The 22844-nt window shown below is 43.2% G+C and overlaps 1 long non-coding RNA gene across 1 annotated transcript; it reads right to left on the reverse strand.

Moving 5' to 3' along the window:
- Nucleotides 1–105: 105 nt before the first annotated feature.
- Nucleotides 106–20765, reverse strand: LOC141153219 (uncharacterized). The gene is made up of 5 exons (XR_012247267.1): nucleotides 20598–20765; nucleotides 16684–16748; nucleotides 16379–16471; nucleotides 3366–3790; nucleotides 106–713 (listed from the first exon to the last, which is right to left on the reverse strand). It is a non-coding gene; the product is annotated as an uncharacterized lncRNA (long non-coding RNA).
- Between the last annotated feature and the right edge of the window lie 2079 nt (nucleotides 20766–22844).

Here is a 22844-nt window from a genome sequence, read left to right on the forward strand (position 1 = left end):
CATCAGTGTACTGCATGTAAACAGAAATATACAGAAATAGAGACATTACAATAATTGTAAAATTACAATTAATATATGTTAGACATATATAAAGAGAAGAGGTCTATGTGTCTATGTAACCTTTATCCAGCAAATAAAACAAGAAGAACGGAGCAACCTACCAAATTACTGGGATGGGAGCAGGAAAAAGGAAGGAGATGGGACCCAATACTGGGGATCCTATGGAGAGAGTGCATGTTATAAAGTTATGTGGAGCTGGAATAGGGTGAGGGCTATAAGAGAGCTAAACATACCGTATTTATAAAGAGCCTGGAGTGAAGTACTGCCTGGATCGCGGTATCCACCGCTGGATATTTGCAGGGTGTACGTATAGAGGGACTGTCTATAAGTATGGGTGAAGGGGAGGAGGGTTTAGCTGTCAGCCAATGAGAGGAGTGGATGTGCCGGTGAATCGCGCTATTAGCGGTGACGTCACAGGAAGTGACGCGAAACGGGGAGGTGCCGGCTTCTGATTGGTCCGGTGCCGCGCTTGCGCACATGCGTGCGTGTCAGTCGGCGTGCAGGTGCGTTCCAGGGACCAGGAAGTGGTTTCTGTATTGGAGTATGTGATACACTGCCGGAAAAAAGAAGCAGGAAGCGTTTCACCATCGGGAGAGGGGGTAGTAGAGAGCAGGAGAGGTATGGGAGGACGAGGGTGGGTATGGATCCATGATCTGTAACATGAAATAAATTATCAGTTGAAGTTACATGGCACAACACAGTCAAAAGCACATCACAATATTGTTATGATATCCTGTAATAGGTAGGTATGTATCAATCATGATCCTCATGATGAATACCAAATAAAGATTCAATATTAACCCATTCGAGAGTAAGAGGAGTATCCACACATAAGCTAAAGGTCCCTGCTTGAGCAATATAGGATCTGGTGAATTTATATCAATGAGTGAAGATAATAATCCTAGTGTGGTCAAATTACCATATACTAGGTGAATATGCGTCAATCATGATCCTACTGATAAAAGACAAAATCAAGATTAGATATTGACCCATTATGGAGTAGGAGGGATATACTCATATAAGCTAAGGTCCCTATTTGAGCAATTTAGGATCAGGTGAATTTAAATGAATGAATGGAGATCATAATCCTTGTTGAGCCCTTTGGGATGAAGGGACTGCAGTTCATGAATCCAAAATGCCTCTCTCTGTTTGAGGGTTTGGATTCGATTACCCCCACGGCGGGGTGGTCTGATCTGCTCTATGACTTGAAATCGTAATTGGGACACATTGTGTCCTGCTGCTATGAAGTGTTGGGGAATAGGTAGAAGTAGATTTTTGCATCTGATGGTGGATTTGTGTTTGGAAATTCTGTCTTTGATAGGTTGAGTTGTTTCCCCTACGTAGACCAGGCCACAGGGGCATTTCACTAGGTATACAACAAAATTCGTGTCGCAGGTATAGTAATCCTTAATTGTGTATTTCTTGCCTGTTTGTGGGTGATGGATAGTATCCCCTCTAAGGATATTGTGGCACTGATGGCAATGTAGACATGGGAAGGTTCCTTTCTTAGGGGTTTGTAGGAATCTTTGCCGGGGACCGAGGGACGTTGTCCCTATGTCAGCTCGGACTAATGAGTCTCTAATGTTAGGTGCTCTTTTAAAGCAAGGTAGGAAAGGTTGATGAAAGGATTTGATGGTAGGGTAGCCTGTTTGAAGAATATTCCAATGTTTGCGTATCGTGCGGTGTATAGTGTAAGCTAGGGGGTGATATGTGTGTACAAATGGAATGCGATCGGATGCGTCTTGTCGTGGTTGTGTCCGGTGGTGCTGTGATTCGTGTAGAAGATCCTGAGGGTATCCTCTTTCTACAAATTTCTGTGTCATTTCTTTTACTCTGACTTCACGTAATGTCGTGTCTGTCACAATACGTTCAACCCTCCGGAATTGTGATTTGGGAATGGCATGTTTCATGGGGGTTGGGTGGTTACTTGAAAAATGTAGGAGTGTGTTGCGATCTGTGGGTTTCCTGTAGATGTCAGTGGTCAATAGTCCTGAAGCATCTTTGATAACTAAAGTATCTAGAAAGTTGATCTGATGTGGGTGATGGTTGAGAGTGAAATGTAAGCCTGGACAGGAGGTATTAAGAGCCATGAAGAATTCATCTAAGGTGTCCTGGGAACCTGTCCAGATACAGAAGATGTCATCTATGTATCGTTTCCATAGAATGGAATGTTCTTGAAACAGTAAATTACTGTATACAAACTGTGTCTCAAAGGTGGACATGTAAGAGTTTGCGTAAGGGGGGGCTACATTAGAGCCCATTGCGGTCCCCTTGGTCTGTATGTAAAATGTATCCTGAAAGAGGAAGTAGTTATTTGTAAGGACTATTGTTAGGAGTTCTACGGTTAAGTCAATTATTGATGGGTTGGTATCTGAGTCTCTCAACATTTGTGTGACTGCTTGGATACCCCGATCATGGGGAATCGAAGTATAGAGACTGGTGACGTCTAGAGACACTAAGATGGCTTCTGGAGGAACTTGTTTGAGTGTCTTGATAGTCTCAAGAAAGGCACCTGTATCTAATAGATAAGATGGACTTTTTTGGGTAAGTGGTGTGAGGATCTTTTCTAAGAAAATTGCCAGAGGTGATAAGACGGAGTCCGTGGAGGCCACAATAGGACGCCCGGGGGGTTGGGTAAGACTTTTATGGATTTTTGGTAAGACATAAAATACCGGTATAATTGGATGTGGATTGATTAAGTATTCGTACGTTTTTAAGTCAATGACATTGGCTGTTAAGAAACGTTGTAGTGTAGAGATGATGAGTGTTTGTATTTTTGTAGTCGGATCCGTAGGTAGTTTACGGTATGTGGACTCATCATTAAGTTGTCTCAGAATTTCCGTAATGTAATCACACTTGTTCATGACCACTACCGCTCCACCTTTATCAGCTGGCTTTATAACCAAATCTTTGTCCTCTTGCAGGCTTCTTAGGGCCTGTCGGTCAAGGGGAGAGAGATTCGTCTGATAATGTGTTCTGCCTTTGTCAATATTGGAGCGTAATTTTTGAAAAGCCCCATCCACGAACCCGATGAAGGTTTCAAGTGGATGTGTGCCTCGGGGAGGCCTATATTTGCTCTTAGACCGGAGACCTAAATCTTGGGCTGTAATATCGGTCGTAATGACCGGGGGAATGACGTTAGAAGGATTATGTGCAAAGTGAGTTTTCAGACGTAAGGTACGATAAAAGCGTTGTAGCTCCATGTCTAGTTTAAAAGTATTGTATTTGTATGTGGGGCAGAAAGAGAGTCCCTTTTGGAGAACAGATGTTTGTGCAACGTTGAGAGTTTTGGAAGAAATATTTACCACCAGTTGTGGGTCTGTGATCGGGTAATTCGTGTGAAGTCCAGATTTCCCCTTGTTCCTATTGCCTCGCCTCGTCTTCTTCTGTTGGGACGTCTTCGTGTTTGACCTAAAAAAGGAACAGACTGGATAATGGATGGTCTTTGGTCCATGTCGGACCCGGAGGAAGTGTAGTCGGTTGAAGACTAGGCTGTGCGGTGGGTATATTTGTTTGTAGAGGGATTGTCCCGCCATCTATATACTCGGTTCTGTTCGTAGTCCTGGAGATCTCTAGCGAATTTATTCCTTTTTCTGGTTTCGGTATCACGTTTGTGTAGATCAATGTTGGTCTGGATTTTGCTTTGAAGTGCCTGGAGATCCTCAGGGCTGATCGAGGTCGTCAATTGGGATTCGATGTTTTTAATCTGTTCCTTCGTTGTAGTGATTGCCTTATGTAAAAAGTCCACTGTTAGTAGCATCAAATCAAAAGAACATTTATTAAGAATGAGTTCAAATTTGCTACAATAATCAGGAATGCCAGAGAAAAGAGTAGGGCGGATTGGTACCCTCAGTCCCCTAGGGATCCTCTGAACTCTTAGATACTCTGTGAGTGTTGCGCAGTGTAACTCAATATTAGTGAGATGTCTGCGTTCTTTTTCCAGGTCCCGCCCACGTGTTTCACTGGGTGGTACCCTAAGGAATTCGCTGGAAAGGTTGGTTTGGGAAATGATGTTTGATGCTTCATCTGCGTTATATGAAAAAGTTACTGATGACATGACACAACAGTGTGCTTGCGGACAGGAGTAAGTAATAATAAGAAAAAACGCAGCACTACTGGACCTGGGTGCTTGAGTTGGGTCCAAAGCCTTGAGATATAGTGATAACCTCAGCACACCAAATGATATAAAAGGTACTTTTATTAGCAGTCCACAGTAAAGACGTTTCGGTCAACACGACCTTCATCAGTGTACTGCATGTAAACAGAAATATACAGAAATAGAGACATTACAATAATTGTAAAATTACAATTAATATATGTTAGACATATATAAAGAGAAGAGGTCTATGTGTCTATGTAACCTTTATCCAGCAAATAAAACAAGAAGAACGGAGCAACCTACCAAATTACTGGGATGGGAGCAGGAAAAAGGAAGGAGATGGGACCCAATACTGGGGATCCTATGGAGAGAGTGCATGTTATAAAGTTATGTGGAGCTGGAATAGGGTGAGGGCTATAAGAGAGCTAAACATACCGTATTTGTAAAGAGCCTGGAGTGAAGTACTGCCTGGATCGCGGTATCCACCGCTGGATATTTGCAGGGTGTACGTATAGAGGGACTGTCTATAAGTATGGGTGAAGGGGAGGAGGGTTTAGCTGTCAGCCAATGAGAGGAGTGGATGTGCCGGTGAATCGCGCTATTAGCGGTGACGTCACAGGAAGTGACGCGAAACGGGGAGGTGCCGGCTTCTGATTGGTCCGGTGCCGCGCTTGCGCACATGCGTGCGTGTCAGTCGGCGTGCAGGTGCGTTCCAGGGACCAGGAAGTGGTTTCTGTATTGGAGTATGTGATACACTGCCGGAAAAAAGAAGCAGGAAGCGTTTCACCATCGGGAGAGGGGGTAGTAGAGAGCAGGAGAGGTATGGGAGGACGAGGGTGGGTATGGATCCATGATCTGTAACATGAAATAAATTATCAGTTGAAGTTACATGGCACAACACAGTCAAAAGCACATCACAATATTGTTATGATATCCTGTAATAGGTAGGTATGTATCAATCATGATCCTCATGATGAATACCAAATAAAGATTCAATATTAACCCATTCGAGAGTAAGAGGAGTATCCACACATAAGCTAAAGGTCCCTGCTTGAGCAATATAGGATCTGGTGAATTTATATCAATGAGTGAAGATAATAATCCTAGTGTGGTCAAATTACCATATACTAGGTGAATATGCGTCAATCATGATCCTACTGATAAAAGACAAAATCAAGATTAGATATTGACCCATTATGGAGTAGGAGGGATATACTCATATAAGCTAAGGTCCCTATTTGAGCAATTTAGGATCAGGTGAATTTAAATGAATGAATGGAGATCATAATCCTTGTTGAGCCCTTTGGGATGAAGGGACTGCAGTTCATGAATCCAAAATGCCTCTCTCTGTTTGAGGGTTTGGATTCGATTACCCCCACGGCGGGGTGGTCTGATCTGCTCTATGACTTGAAATCGTAATTGGGACACATTGTGTCCTGCTGCTATGAAGTGTTGGGGAATAGGTAGAAGTAAATTTTTGCATCTGATGGTGGATTTGTGTTTGGAAATTCTGTCTTTGATAGGTTGAGTTGTTTCCCCTACGTAGACCAGGCCACAGGGGCATTTCACTAGGTATACAACAAAATTCGTGTCGCAGGTATAGTAATCCTTAATTGTGTATTTCTTGCCTGTTTGTGGGTGATGGATAGTATCCCCTCTAAGGATATTGTGGCACTGATGGCAATGTAGACATGGGAAGGTTCCTTTCTTAGGGGTTTGTAGGAATCTTTGCCGGGGACCGAGGGACGTTGTCCCTATGTCAGCTCGGACTAATGAGTCTCTAATGTTAGGTGCTCTTTTAAAGCAAGGTAGGAAAGGTTGATGAAAGGATTTGATGGTAGGGTAGCCTGTTTGAAGAATATTCCAATGTTTGCGTATCGTGCGGTGTATAGTGTAAGCTAGGGGGTGATATGTGTGTACAAATGGGTGAGGGCTATAAGAGAGCTAAACATACCGTATTTGTAAAGAGCCTGGAGTGAAGTACTGCCTGGATCGCGGTATCCACCGCTGGATATTTGCAGGGTGTACGTATAGAGGGACTGTCTATAAGTATGGGTGAAGGGGAGGAGGGTTTAGCTGTCAGCCAATGAGAGGAGTGGATGTGCCGGTGAATCGCGCTATTAGCGGTGACGTCACAGGAAGTGACGCGAAACGGGGAGGTGCCGGCTTCTGATTGGTCCGGTGCCGCGCTTGCGCACATGCGTGCGTGTCAGTCGGCGTGCAGGTGCGTTCCAGGGACCAGGAAGTGGTTTCTGTATTGGAGTATGTGATACACTGCCGGAAAAAAGAAGCAGGAAGCGTTTCACCATCGGGAGAGGGGGTAGTAGAGAGCAGGAGAGGTATGGGAGGACGAGGGTGGCTCTTTACAAATGCGGTATGTTTAGCTCTCTTATAGCCCTCACCCTATTCCAGCTCCACATAACTTTATAACATGCACTCTCTCCATAGGATCCCCAGTATTGGGTCCCATCTCCTTCCTTTTTCCTGCTCCCATCCCAGTAATTTGGTAGGTTGCTCCGTTCTTCTTGTTTTATTTGCTGGATAAAGGTTACATAGACACATAGACCTCTTCTCTTTATATATGTCTAACATATATTAATTGTAATTTTACAATTATTGTAATGTCTCTATTTCTGTATATTTCTGTTTACATGCAGTACACTGATGAAGGTCGTGTTGACCGAAACGTCTTTACTGTGGACTGCTAATAAAAGTACCTTTTATATCATTTGGTGTGCTGAGGTTATCACTATATCTCAAGGCTTTGGACCCAACTCAAGCACCCAGGTCCAGTAGTGCTGCGTTTTTTCTTATTATTACTTACTCCTGTCCGCAAGCACACTGTTGTGTCATGTCATCAGTAACTTTTTCATATAACGCAGATGAAGCATCAAACATCATTTCCCAAACCAACCTTTCCAGCGAATTCCTTAGGGTACCACCCAGTGAAACACGTGGGCGGGACCTGGAAAAAGAACGCAGACATCTCACTAATATTGAGTTACACTGCGCAACACTCACAGAGTATCTAAGAGTTCAGAGGATCCCTAGGGGACTGAGGGTACCAATCCGCCCTACTCTTTTCTCTGACATTCCTGATTATTGTAGCAAATTTGAACTCATTCTTAATAAATGTTCTTTTGATTTGATGCTACTAACAGTGGACTTTTTACATAAGGCAATCACTACAACGAAGGAACAGATTAAAAACATCGAATCCCAATTGACGACCTCGATCAGCCCTGAGGATCTCCAGGCACTTCAAAGCAAAATCCAGACCAACATTGATCTACACAAACGTGATACCGAAACCAGAAAAAGGAATAAATTCGCTAGAGATCTCCAGGACTACGAACAGAACCGAGTATATAGATGGCGGGACAATCCCTCTACAAACAAATATACCCACCGCACAGCCTAGTCTTCAACCGACTACACTTCCTCCGGGTCCGACATGGACCAAAGACCATCCATTATCCAGTCTGTTCCTTTTTTAGGTCAAACACGAAGACGTCCCAACAGAAGAAGACGAGGCGAGGCAATAGGAACAAGGGGAAATCTGGACTTCACACGAATTACCCGATCACAGACCCACAACTGGTGGTAAATATTTCTTCCAAAACTCTCAACGTTGCACAAACATCTGTTCTCCAAAAGGGACTCTCTTTCTGCCCCACATACAAATACAATACTTTTAAACTAGACATGGAGCTACAACGCTTTTATCGTACCTTACGTCTGAAAACTCACTTTGCACATAATCCTTCTAACGTCATTCCCCCGGTCATTACGACCGATATTACAGCCCAAGATTTAGGTCTCCGGTCTAAGAGCAAATATAGGCCTCCCCGAGGCACACATCCACTTGAAACCTTCATCGGGTTCGTGGATGGGGCTTTTCAAAAATTACGCTCCAATATTGACAAAGGCAGAACACATTATCAGACGAATCTCTCTCCCCTTGACCGACAGGCCCTAAGAAGCCTGCAAGAGGACAAAGATTTGGTTATAAAGCCAGCTGATAAAGGTGGAGCGGTAGTGGTCATGAACAAGTGTGATTACATTACGGAAATTCTGAGACAACTTAATGATGAGTCCACATACCGTAAACTACCTACGGATCCGACTACAAAAATACAAACACTCATCATCTCTACACTACAACGTTTCTTAACAGCCAATGTCATTGACTTAAAAACGTACGAATACTTAATCAATCCACATCCAATTATACCGGTATTTTATGTCTTACCAAAAATCCATAAAAGTCTTACCCAACCCCCCGGGCGTCCTATTGTGGCCTCCACGGACTCCGTCTTATCACCTCTGGCAATTTTCTTAGAAAAGATCCTCACACCACTTACCCAAAAAAGTCCATCTTATCTATTAGATACAGGTGCCTTTCTTGAGACTATCAAGACACTCAAACAAGTTCCTCCAGAAGCCATCTTAGTGTCTCTAGACGTCACCAGTCTCTATACTTCGATTCCCCATGATCGGGGTATCCAAGCAGTCACACAAATGTTGAGAGACTCAGATACCAACCCATCAATAATTGACTTAACCGTAGAACTCCTAACAATAGTCCTTACAAATAACTACTTCCTCTTTCAGGATACATTTTACATACAGACCAAGGGGACCGCAATGGGCTCTAATGTAGCCCCCCCTTACGCAAACTCTTACATGTCCACCTTTGAGACACAGTTTGTATACAGTAATTTACTGTTTCAAGAACATTCCATTCTATGGAAACGATACATAGATGACATCTTCTGTATCTGGACAGGTTCCCAGGACACCTTAGATGAATTCTTCATGGCTCTTAATACCTCCTGTCCAGGCTTACATTTCACTCTCAACCATCACCCACATCAGATCAACTTTCTAGATACTTTAGTTATCAAAGATGCTTCAGGACTATTGACCACTGACATCTACAGGAAACCCACAGATCGCAACACACTCCTACATTTTTCAAGTAACCACCCAACCCCCATGAAACATGCCATTCCCAAATCACAATTCCGGAGGGTTGAACGTATTGTGACAGACACGACATTACGTGAAGTCAGAGTAAAAGAAATGACACAGAAATTTGTAGAAAGAGGATACCCTCAGGATCTTCTACACGAATCACAGCACCACCGGACACAACCACGACAAGACGCATCCGATCGCATTCCATTTGTACACACATATCACCCCCTAGCTTACACTATACACCGCACGATACGCAAACATTGGAATATTCTTCAAACAGGCTACCCTACCATCAAATCCTTTCATCAACCTTTCCTACCTTGCTTTAAAAGAGCACCTAACATTAGAGACTCATTAGTCCGAGCTGACATAGGGACAACGTCCCTCGGTCCCCGGCAAAGATTCCTACAAACCCCTAAGAAAGGAACCTTCCCATGTCTACATTGCCATCAGTGCCACAATATCCTTAGAGGGGATACTATCCATCACCCACAAACAGGCAAGAAATACACAATTAAGGATTACTATACCTGCGACACGAATTTTGTTGTATACCTAGTGAAATGCCCCTGTGGCCTGGTCTACGTAGGGGAAACAACTCAACCTATCAAAGACAGAATTTCCAAACACAAATCCACCATCAGATGCAAAAATCTACTTCTACCTATTCCCCAACACTTCATAGCAGCAGGACACAATGTGTCCCAATTACGATTTCAAGTCATAGAGCAGATCAGACCACCCCGCCGTGGGGGTAATCGAATCCAAACCCTCAAACAGAGAGAGGCATTTTGGATTCATGAACTGCAGTCCCTTCATCCCAAAGGGCTCAACAAGGATTATGATCTCCATTCATTCATTTAAATTCACCTGATCCTAAATTGCTCAAATAGGGACCTTAGCTTATATGAGTATATCCCTCCTACTCCATAATGGGTCAATATCTAATCTTGATTTTGTCTTTTATCAGTAGGATCATGATTGACGCATATTCACCTAGTATATGGTAATTTGACCACACTAGGATTATTATCTTCACTCATTGATATAAATTCACCAGATCCTATATTGCTCAAGCAGGGACCTTTAGCTTATGTGTGGATACTCCTCTTACTCTCGAATGGGTTAATATTGAATCTTTATTTGGTATTCATCATGAGGATCATGATTGATACATACCTACCTATTACAGGATATCATAACAATATTGTGATGTGCTTTTGACTGTGTTGTGCCATGTAACTTCAACTGATAATTTATTTCATGTTACAGATCATGGATCCATACCCACCCTCGTCCTCCCATACCTCTCCTGCTCTCTACTACCCCCTCTCCCGATGGTGAAACGCTTCCTGCTTCTTTTTTCCGGCAGTGTATCACATACTCCAATACAGAAACCACTTCCTGGTCCCTGGAACGCACCTGCACGCCGACTGACACGCACGCATGTGCGCAAGCGCGGCACCGGACCAATCAGAAGCCGGCACCTCCCCGTTTCGCGTCACTTCCTGTGACGTCACCGCTAATAGCGCGATTCACCGGCACATCCACTCCTCTCATTGGCTGACAGCTAAACCCTCCTCCCCTTCACCCATACTTATAGACAGTCCCTCTATACGTACACCCTGCAAATATCCAGCGGTGGATACCGCGATCCAGGCAGTACTTCACTCCAGGCTCTTTACAAATACGGTATGTTTAGCTCTCTTATAGCCCTCACCCTATTCCAGCTCCACATAACTTTATAACATGCACTCTCTCCATAGGATCCCCAGTATTGGGTCCCATCTCCTTCCTTTTTCCTGCTCCCATCCCAGTAATTTGGTAGGTTGCTCCGTTCTTCTTGTTTTATTTGCTGGATAAAGGTTACATAGACACATAGACCTCTTCTCTTTATATATGTCTAACATATATTAATTGTAATTTTACAATTATTGTAATGTCTCTATTTCTGTATATTTCTGTTTACATGCAGTACACTGATGAAGGTCGTGTTGACCGAAACGTCTTTACTGTGGACTGCTAATAAAAGTACCTTTTATATCATTTGGTGTGCTGAGGTTATCACTATATCTCAAGGCTTTGGACCCAACTCAAGCACCCAGGTCCAGTAGTGCTGCGTTTTTTCTTATTATTACTTACTCCTGTCCGCAAGCACACTGTTGTGTCATGTCATCAGTAACTTTTTCATATAACGCAGATGAAGCATCAAACATCATTTCCCAAACCAACCTTTCCAGCGAATTCCTTAGGGTACCACCCAGTGAAACACGTGGGCGGGACCTGGAAAAAGAACGCAGACATCTCACTAATATTGAGTTACACTGCGCAACACTCACAGAGTATCTAAGAGTTCAGAGGATCCCTAGGGGACTGAGGGTACCAATCCGCCCTACTCTTTTCTCTGACATTCCTGATTATTGTAGCAAATTTGAACTCATTCTTAATAAATGTTCTTTTGATTTGATGCTACTAACAGTGGACTTTTTACATAAGGCAATCACTACAACGAAGGAACAGATTAAAAACATCGAATCCCAATTGACGACCTCGATCAGCCCTGAGGATCTCCAGGCACTTCAAAGCAAAATCCAGACCAACATTGATCTACACAAACGTGATACCGAAACCAGAAAAAGGAATAAATTCGCTAGAGATCTCCAGGACTACGAACAGAACCGAGTATATAGATGGCGGGACAATCCCTCTACAAACAAATATACCCACCGCACAGCCTAGTCTTCAACCGACTACACTTCCTCCGGGTCCGACATGGACCAAAGACCATCCATTATCCAGTCTGTTCCTTTTTTAGGTCAAACACGAAGACGTCCCAACAGAAGAAGACGAGGCGAGGCAATAGGAACAAGGGGAAATCTGGACTTCACACGAATTACCCGATCACAGACCCACAACTGGTGGTAAATATTTCTTCCAAAACTCTCAACGTTGCACAAACATCTGTTCTCCAAAAGGGACTCTCTTTCTGCCCCACATACAAATACAATACTTTTAAACTAGACATGGAGCTACAACGCTTTTATCGTACCTTACGTCTGAAAACTCACTTTGCACATAATCCTTCTAACGTCATTCCCCCGGTCATTACGACCGATATTACAGCCCAAGATTTAGGTCTCCGGTCTAAGAGCAAATATAGGCCTCCCCGAGGCACACATCCACTTGAAACCTTCATCGGGTTCGTGGATGGGGCTTTTCAAAAATTACGCTCCAATATTGACAAAGGCAGAACACATTATCAGACGAATCTCTCTCCCCTTGACCGACAGGCCCTAAGAAGCCTGCAAGAGGACAAAGATTTGGTTATAAAGCCAGCTGATAAAGGTGGAGCGGTAGTGGTCATGAACAAGTGTGATTACATTACGGAAATTCTGAGACAACTTAATGATGAGTCCACATACCGTAAACTACCTACGGATCCGACTACAAAAATACAAACACTCATCATCTCTACACTACAACGTTTCTTAACAGCCAATGTCATTGACTTAAAAACGTACGAATACTTAATCAATCCACATCCAATTATACCGGTATTTTATGTCTTACCAAAAATCCATAAAAGTCTTACCCAACCCCCCGGGCGTCCTATTGTGGCCTCCACGGACTCCGTCTTATCACCTCTGGCAATTTTCTTAGAAAAGATCCTCACACCACTTACCCAAAAAAGTCCATCTTATCTATTAGATACAGGTGCCTTTCTTGAGACTATCAAGACACTCAAACAAGTTCCTCCAGAAGCCATCTTAGTGTCTCTAGACGTCACCAGTCTCTATACTTCGATTCCCCATGATCGGGGTATCCAAGCAGTCACACAAATGTTGAGAGACTCAGATACCAACCCATCAATAATTGACTTAACCGTAGAACTCCTAACAATAGTCCTTACAAATAACTACTTCCTCTTTCAGGATACATTTTACATACAGACCAAGGGGACCGCAATGGGCTCTAATGTAGCCCCCCCTTACGCAAACTCTTACATGTCCACCTTTGAGACACAGTTTGTATACAGTAATTTACTGTTTCAAGAACATTCCATTCTATGGAAACGATACATAGATGACATCTTCTGTATCTGGACAGGTTCCCAGGACACCTTAGATGAATTCTTCATGGCTCTTAATACCTCCTGTCCAGGCTTACATTTCACTCTCAACCATCACCCACATCAGATCAACTTTCTAGATACTTTAGTTATCAAAGATGCTTCAGGACTATTGACCACTGACATCTACAGGAAACCCACAGATCGCAACACACTCCTACATTTTTCAAGTAACCACCCAACCCCCATGAAACATGCCATTCCCAAATCACAATTCCGGAGGGTTGAACGTATTGTGACAGACACGACATTACGTGAAGTCAGAGTAAAAGAAATGACACAGAAATTTGTAGAAAGAGGATACCCTCAGGATCTTCTACACGAATCACAGCACCACCGGACACAACCACGACAAGACGCATCCGATCGCATTCCATTTGTACACACATATCACCCCCTAGCTTACACTATACACCGCACGATACGCAAACATTGGAATATTCTTCAAACAGGCTACCCTACCATCAAATCCTTTCATCAACCTTTCCTACCTTGCTTTAAAAGAGCACCTAACATTAGAGACTCATTAGTCCGAGCTGACATAGGGACAACGTCCCTCGGTCCCCGGCAAAGATTCCTACAAACCCCTAAGAAAGGAACCTTCCCATGTCTACATTGCCATCAGTGCCACAATATCCTTAGAGGGGATACTATCCATCACCCACAAACAGGCAAGAAATACACAATTAAGGATTACTATACCTGCGACACGAATTTTGTTGTATACCTAGTGAAATGCCCCTGTGGCCTGGTCTACGTAGGGGAAACAACTCAACCTATCAAAGACAGAATTTCCAAACACAAATCCACCATCAGATGCAAAAATCTACTTCTACCTATTCCCCAACACTTCATAGCAGCAGGACACAATGTGTCCCAATTACGATTTCAAGTCATAGAGCAGATCAGACCACCCCGCCGTGGGGGTAATCGAATCCAAACCCTCAAACAGAGAGAGGCATTTTGGATTCATGAACTGCAGTCCCTTCATCCCAAAGGGCTCAACAAGGATTATGATCTCCATTCATTCATTTAAATTCACCTGATCCTAAATTGCTCAAATAGGGACCTTAGCTTATATGAGTATATCCCTCCTACTCCATAATGGGTCAATATCTAATCTTGATTTTGTCTTTTATCAGTAGGATCATGATTGACGCATATTCACCTAGTATATGGTAATTTGACCACACTAGGATTATTATCTTCACTCATTGATATAAATTCACCAGATCCTATATTGCTCAAGCAGGGACCTTTAGCTTATGTGTGGATACTCCTCTTACTCTCGAATGGGTTAATATTGAATCTTTATTTGGTATTCATCATGAGGATCATGATTGATACATACCTACCTATTACAGGATATCATAACAATATTGTGATGTGCTTTTGACTGTGTTGTGCCATGTAACTTCAACTGATAATTTATTTCATGTTACAGATCATGGATCCATACCCACCCTCGTCCTCCCATACCTCTCCTGCTCTCTACTACCCCCTCTCCCGATGGTGAAACGCTTCCTGCTTCTTTTTTCCGGCAGTGTATCACATACTCCAATACAGAAACCACTTCCTGGTCCCTGGAACGCACCTGCACGCCGACTGACACGCACGCATGTGCGCAAGCGCGGCACCGGACCAATCAGAAGCTGGCACCTCCCCGTTTCGCGTCACTTCCTGTGACGTCACCGCTAATAGCGCGATTCACCGGCACATCCACTCCTCTCATTGGCTGACAGCTAAACCCTCCTCCCCTTCACCCATACTTATAGACAGTCCCTCTATACGTACACCCTGCAAATATCCAGCGGTGGATACCGCGATCCAGGCAGTACTTCACTCCAGGCTCTTTACAAATACGGTATGTTTAGCTCTCTTATAGCCCTCACCCTATTCCAGCTCCACATAACTTTATAACATGCACTCTCTCCATAGGATCCCCAGTATTGGGTCCCATCTCCTTCCTTTTTCCTGCTCCCATCCCAGTAATTTGGTAGGTTGCTCCGTTCTTCTTGTTTTATTTGCTGGATAAAGGTTACATAGACACATAGACCTCTTCTCTTTATATATGTCTAACATATATTAATTGTAATTTTACAATTATTGTAATGTCTCTATTTCTGTATATTTCTGTTTACATGCAGTACACTGATGAAGGTCGTGTTGACCGAAACGTCTTTACTGTGGACTGCTAATAAAAGTACCTTTTATATCATTTGGTGTGCTGAGGTTATCACTATATCTCAAGGCTTTGGACCCAACTCAAGCACCCAGGTCCAGTAGTGCTGCGTTTTTTCTTATTATTACTTTCTTGTGTTATATGCACTGCAGTCTGCTATATACACTGCCTGCCTATATACCCTGCCTGCCTGATATCTCTGCAGATGGATTATTCCTCAGAAGGACTGTTTGTTAAGATGGATATGTGTAATGTACCGTTTTTCTCCCTACACTACCTAATACACAATCAAATCTCTCCCTGACACAGCAGCAGCACCTCTCCCTACACTGTCTGATCCGGAGTGACTGTGACCTGCACAGCGGCGCCAGATCTGATATAGACATGATGACGCTGTGCGGCCAGCCAATCACTGTAATGCCCACAACCAATATGGCTACGGCATTACAGTGCATGGCAGGCAATCCCTGCATGTTCATTGGCTCTCTAAAGAGCGTCAAACGTGCAGGGCGGAGACCCGAGCTCCCGCCGAGCAGCGCCGGAAATACTCGGCAAGCGCCGAGCATCTCGAGCAGTGAGATGCTTGGGCGAGCACCGAGCAGTAGCGAGCATGCTTGCTCATCACTAGTTAATAACCCTCATGGTGACGCTTTAGGGAGGTTGGAAACTTACTGCCAGGCTTTCCCTCTGATCATAGAGAGTCACTTTGGGTTCAAGGAGCAGAACAGTTTTTGAAAACTTATTGTCAACCAACCTGTACAATGAAATAGGGATTATCAGAACACCTTTAAATATTACACAATTCCTATTGAAATCACTGGATTGACTGCAACAGACTTTATCTTTTTTTATTGAAGCATCTCATGATGGTGTGCAAAGGTCATTGTGAAGGGAGGAGGAGAAGGTGAGCTGTGACATAACTTACTGTGAATGGTGGATCTTGTGTTATCAGCTGGGTATAGACGTTACTGACATTGTTATCCTGTCTGTGCTGGAAATGAGACTTCTGAAAAGTTTTCTGTAAATAGCAGAAAGAATAAGTCTAAAATAGTCCCAGGTGCCAGTTTGCAATTAAAAATTAATCAGAAACCTTGAAATTTTCAGATTGTGAAATTGAAAAAAAAAATTCAAAAAATTCAAAAAACAAAATGTATAACACAAAACCTGACATAAACAATAAGTGAGTAATGTAGGAGATGTTGTAGATATAAATCCGTTAAGTCTTCTGACCTGAGATGGAAGGCTGTAACAAGGGCCCATTGGATCATCTTCAGCCCCAGCAGCTCGGCAGCATCCTATTCATTGTGCATTTATAATGACAACATTGGAAAGAAGATCGGGGAAAAAAGTACAACAATTTTAAAGTAAAGCTTCAAATTGGATATTACCTGATCTATATAAAAAGACAATTCGGAACCATGCAAATACCTATACAAAACCGAAAATTACCAGTTTCTGCATGTCAAAATTGATTACTGCTCATATGGCTAGGGTCACACGATTGTTTTTCTCTCATTCGAGAAAATCGGTCTGATTAAGCTAATCACATACTGATTAGAGTTTGATCCAATTTTCTTGGATGTCGAGAATTAAAAAAAAAAAATCTCTGTGTGCTATATTCTGTCAGTCCATGAAAATCATATCGCATTCGGACGCATAGACATGAATGGCTGAGTATGACCCGGATGCAACTTGGATGCAAATCAGACATGTGCACGGCCCCATAGAGTAACGTGGGGACAGGTACTATCCGTCAAATGACAGATAGCACTTGTCCAATTTTTACGGTCGTGTGCACGAGTCTGATAAACTTGTATATAGCCAATTTTTCATTTTTTGGAAATGTTTTTTTTAAGTGGAAGCGTTCCCCAAGGGCAGTGCATAGATACTAACTTTTTAGTTTACTACCGATAATTATCCAGGTCTTTCGTCCAAGTAAATTTCTGTTTCACATAGAGGATCTTGGCTTTGGCACCTCGCGAGTGCAGAACCATGCTGATAAATTCCACAATCACTTCCTGGCAACATCCCCAGTGATCTGCAGTTTCTTCTAGCAGCTAGAATCCAGCTTATCTCTGCTACCTGCCCTCACCCAGCTGCGCACTGTGAATTGGTCAAGCACAAGATATTCTGCTTTTTGGATTTTTCTTTTTCCGGGGGTGACTTATGATGAATGCAAGTTTGGAGAATGACTTATGACATACCGAGCATTAAGATTATTTTCAACTTAAGTCACAAATGACCCGGTGAATAGAGTCTTGCATATTTGCGGTTGACGGGGATGCTGGCACTCAGACAAGCCAGAGGTCAGGACAATGTGCACTTTGTTAGTGTTTCAGACCCAGACTATCTTATAATGTGACGGCTATTGTCTCCAGCAGGATTTGACTCATGCCTCCTGTAGAGTTGCACAATGCTTTACATGCAGTCCTCAGGCAGGACGATTTTTACTTGTCTGAATACACAAGGCTTACCTCATTAAAATATAGCTTGGATCCACTGCTGTAACTATATCACTTGTTAATGTACCCTAAATACAGCACCCCTTATAATAAGATGAAAATCACAGTATTTTTTTCAAACTTTTAAATAATCCCTATAACACATTTTGTAGCCCCCCCTACACATAAGACAAAAATGGGCCGACGAACCGTCTCTCATGGGCTGAAAAACCCATCTCAGACTGCATCGGCCACGTTTCATTTGTTTTGGCCAATGATGCAGCCAGTGTTTACCATCGGCAAAAAAAAAAACCCAACATGCCCAAATGTTGTTTTAGACGATGACGATTGTTCCTTGGTCGGGCATTGGTAGAAACGAACAATCGTTCATTTCCCTGCAGCAACCAAATATCGTTCATTATGGTCAAAATTGGACATTTTGGCTGACTTTCATCTGATGTGTATGGGGGCCTTTAGACTGTACTCGGATGGCTGCACACAATGGTATGTCATTTATAATGACATCGTAAGTTTTACATTTTACTTCAATATAAGATTTTTCTTTAAACAGAGATTTTCAAAAAGCCCAAACCTCTTTAAATGAATTGTTGTACTGCAAAAAAATGGAGCTCACATGGCAAATGATAACACTTTCTAATATTAGTCCTGTTTTCTAATAAGTCCAGTTTTGTTCTTCTCTACTTCTGATTTCTTGACTACCGCAGCGATAGAGACACTGTTTAGTTTGGTAACTCCACACTTCTTTACCGTATTTTCTAAGGGACTTGGTTCGCATCATGTTTCATATTTGGTTTCTACATTTGGCTTATACGTCAGCTATAAAGAGTCAGACAATTAGTTTTAGGATAACCACTTCTCCTAGGCGGTACATTGCGAGCCGGTAGAATAACTGATTTGCATACTTTTCTCCCATGATGCATTTCTTGTAGACTCCATACCCAGCTGGTCCAGAACCAGTACTTACCTAGCATTGTATATACGTCAGTAAATTCTCCTATAATTCTAACATAACCACAAAGTGGAAAAGACCCTAAAATTCTGATGTGACGATACAGCCTAAAATCTTAATTAGCCAGATGATTAGATTTGTTAATCCAAAAGAAATACATTATTGTGTTTTATTAGAGATTGCTGGCTGTGTTTTACTAATGTTCTGCTTGCTCGTTAGTTTATGTACACTAATTTAACTTGTAAAGTGTCCAGCATTCCACTAATCTCATTAGTATCTCAGGAGCCTCTAACCATTGTTCAAAAAATCGTCTAGGCCCATTGTGTAAGTGTTGAAAGAAGATCCGGCGGAGCCTTCACCACAGGGAGTCTCACATTTAGACCCAGGTGATGAGGTCACCTGAGAAAGATACCTCCACTAATGCACACTTAGCTTTGGGGGTTGAGGATGAGAGCAGTTCTGCCATTCAGGGGGCTGAGCCCAGAGAAGCACAAGGGACATGTGCTTTTGTAACAGTCAGACTTGGGACAGAGAACCAAGGAGCATCAGAAAGACTTTACAAGGAGAATGATAGACATCCTTCAGGAAAATAGATGGATAGCATGGCACCCAAAGAGACACAGATTTGAATTCTATATGATTCTAGCCTAAGGGTACGGCCCTGACTGGAAAGATACGGATCTGCTCCATTAACCCTAGAACGCATGACCATAAAAATCTACACTTTCATATACCTGGGGCCTTTTAGGCCCGTGAGCAAATAATAAATAAATGACCAACTGGAAATGACAAACAACTACTGTATATACCTGAGGAATACCTAGAGTTTCAAAATTCTAACTAAAGAAATCTTGCAGAAAATAGAAAACAATTAACAGGGCGGGCCTGCGAGGCCCCTGGTATGCGTTGTAGGGTTAACCAGCAGAGAGACATGGATACATTTTGGGGAGACCAGGGTTGGGACGAAGAAGTCACCTGGCCCCATGGATATGTTGTTTGGGGCTGCCAGGAGGGGTCCACCTGTCACCTGCAACCCACGGAGACATTCGGAGAAGCCAGATTGGGACCCACCGGTCATCTGGCTCCATGGAAACTCTCGGAGAGGCCAAGTTGGGACCCTCGGGTCTCCTGGCCTTGCACCTCGATGGACTGCTAGCTTCCTAAGCTTGCCGCTACCATCTCTCTGTGGTGGCCCGCCAGAAGTGGGGGGCCACTGGTTGAGGTAGTCGGCCCTGGAAGTCTCCAAAGTCGCAGCTGTTCTATCCCAGGTGAGCGGAGAAGGAAGGGTGAGACTGTGTAACTTTGTACCATCTTGGGTATTTGTTGGGACTGATCTGTGTGTTTATTTTCCGCTTTGTGGTTCAATAAAGTATTGCCACGCTGTTTTACCTTCACCCCGTATTGTCTGAGTAGCGTTACACCCACGGAAGATCCCGGGTCTTCACAGCTGATTACAAAATTGTTAACAGAATCCATTATGGTTTCTATATCTATCTAGATACAGTATGTTTTATCATTGAAGTTAAAGGGTAACAGAATAAAAAAAATGCAAACTACATCACTATATATTCAAACTGCTAGGTAGTACCCCCTAATCTGCCAAAGCTGGCATTAAATCCAATGTATACATAAACACCAGCTACAACCTATGTTAAAGGGGTTATCCACCACTCAGACAACCCCTTCTCAATCCATATGTTTTGTCCCAGTAAAATAATAACACTTATAGTCACCTCCGGGGCCGGCGCCGTTCTAGTGGTGTTGGTGCTGACTCTCCTGGGGCTCATGTGATATTGTTACATCATGGGATTCCTGAGGCCAATCAGCACTAGCTTCTTTCTCCCTGCCTTTGGACAAATCACATATATTCAGTGGAGGTGTGAGTTGCTGCTTGCTTACTTCCTACGAATGTATGTGAAAGGTACAAAGGTGGGGAGAGTGAAGCGGCCGCTGATTGGCTACAGGTGTTGCGTTACATAACAATGTCACACGAGCAAGAAGAGAGACAGTGCCTAGACCACTAGAACGGCGCGGGAGGTGAGTATAAGTGTTATCATTTTACTGGGGGGAAATATATGGATTGAGAAGGGGTTGTCCGATTGGTCTACTCTACATCATACCGAGGCTGCCACTCACTTATAATAACTCATCATACATATGATCTTCGTCCAAACAAATAGGAGGAATACATTTTCCATAAGAAACTTTGAAATGTATCTATAACTGTTTCCTTCTACTCTTATGAGCCACTTCTATGCCTCCCTACTGCTTTCTGAACTCACCAGTCACGCCGAAATACAGCTAAAATCCATCTTGCTCAAGACTAGATGGACTGCCATCCCTTAGAGGGATCAGACTATGACTGAATATTAAAGTTAATAGAGAGGAGAAAGAGAGAAGGAGAAATACAGAGAGAGACAGAGAGATGATGATGTTGCTTTCTAGTAAGTGTTTTTTTCTCAACCCAGAGCTCCACAGCTCAGTACTGCTGTACAATGTCCTCCATGCAGCTGAACATCTACAGAGAAACAGGAGAGCAGGAACCACTCATGTCTGCGTGTTCTGCGTATGGAGATGACTCGCCCCCTGGGCCGTGGGGCACCCGGAACCGGGCTTTAATGCGATGATGAGGGTAGTAGTGGCAACCCGATCCCGTGGCTCAGGGTGGTCAGACCAAATGCTGTGGCAGTCTATTTGTAGAGTTATGAATGTCCGACTACGCCACCCGTGGATTGCGGTCAGGGATGACCGCCGCTGCAAGGCAGACCGCTGAGGCTGGTGTAGGTGTGCAGCACAGGGATCGGATAACTCCCCACGGGAAGAGTGTCGCCTCAGGGCAGCGTATGCGAATGCTGGGGGTGATAGTGCAGGCCGCAGTAATAAGAGTTCTAAGTCTGCTTCAAACAGTCCAGGGTCTTTACACTGTGTTCCAAATTATTATGCAAATAATATTTTCTCAGATTTTCCCAAATTACCTATATGAATTGCAGTCATTGTAATTTTCCAGTCAAATAACTATTAGAGTACAATTGAAAGGTTTTTGTACAAACTGCCTATGATAACAGTATATTTTTAAAAAAATAAAAAACTCAAACTGCACTCAAAATGCATGTTCCAAATTATTATGCATAGCAGAGTTTTCAACTTTTTCATTTTAGAGAGTTCAGAAGCTCCTTTCGAACAAGCGGTCCTATGTGCAAATGTAACATCACCTAGAATAAAGTTTTGAGTTGAAAACTGTTTGATTTCAGTTTGTAATAACCTGCTAATGCTTATAATTTCAGAAATGACCATTTTTTTGTTCTTTATTAAAATGAAAAGGTTGAAAACTCTGCTGTGCATAATAATTTGGAACATGCATTTTGAGTGCAGTTTGAGTTTTTTATTTTTTAAAAAATATACTGTTATCATAGGCAGTTTGTACAAAAACCTTTCAATTGTACTCTAATAGTTATTTGACTGGAAAATTACAATGACTGCAATTCATATAGGTAATTTGGGAAAATCTGAGAAAATATTATTTGCATAATAATTTGTAACACAGTGTATTGTTGGTATTACTAATGACCCAACAGGAGTACTGGGTAGGAATGGGCTTGGGTGTCTGAGAGCATTCGGGCGAGCCCCACTGGTCAGGGTGAGTGTGAAGGCCTACCGTTCTCTCTCTGCCCTTGCTGACTATCCCCCTTTTCGTGGTGTGATAGCCCACGTCCCTGAGCTGGCCGTGTACTTTGCCTGTATGGCTTGCGACTCGGGCCTTAGGTACCTTTTGCCTCTCCGTGCTGTACTGGTCCCTCTGTGTGGTGGAGCCTCCAGGCTTCTTAGGCCAAGGGACCTGAAATCCCTTGCGGGTTGGTTCTCTGCTGCCGGGCTTGCAACCCTGACAGCCTCGGACCCCAATGTCCAGTAGTGATTCTCTCAGCCAGGACCGGCTCTCGTCGCCTCTGTCCCTGGCTCGCAGCTTCTCCTCTGCCCTTGGC

The sequence above is a fragment of the Phyllobates terribilis genome, unplaced genomic scaffold (assembly GCF_046119375.1).
Source record: "Phyllobates terribilis strain yellow unplaced genomic scaffold, ASM4611937v1 Scaffold_7__3_contigs__length_470593459, whole genome shotgun sequence".
Classification (NCBI taxonomy): domain Eukaryota; kingdom Metazoa; phylum Chordata; class Amphibia; order Anura; family Dendrobatidae; genus Phyllobates; species Phyllobates terribilis.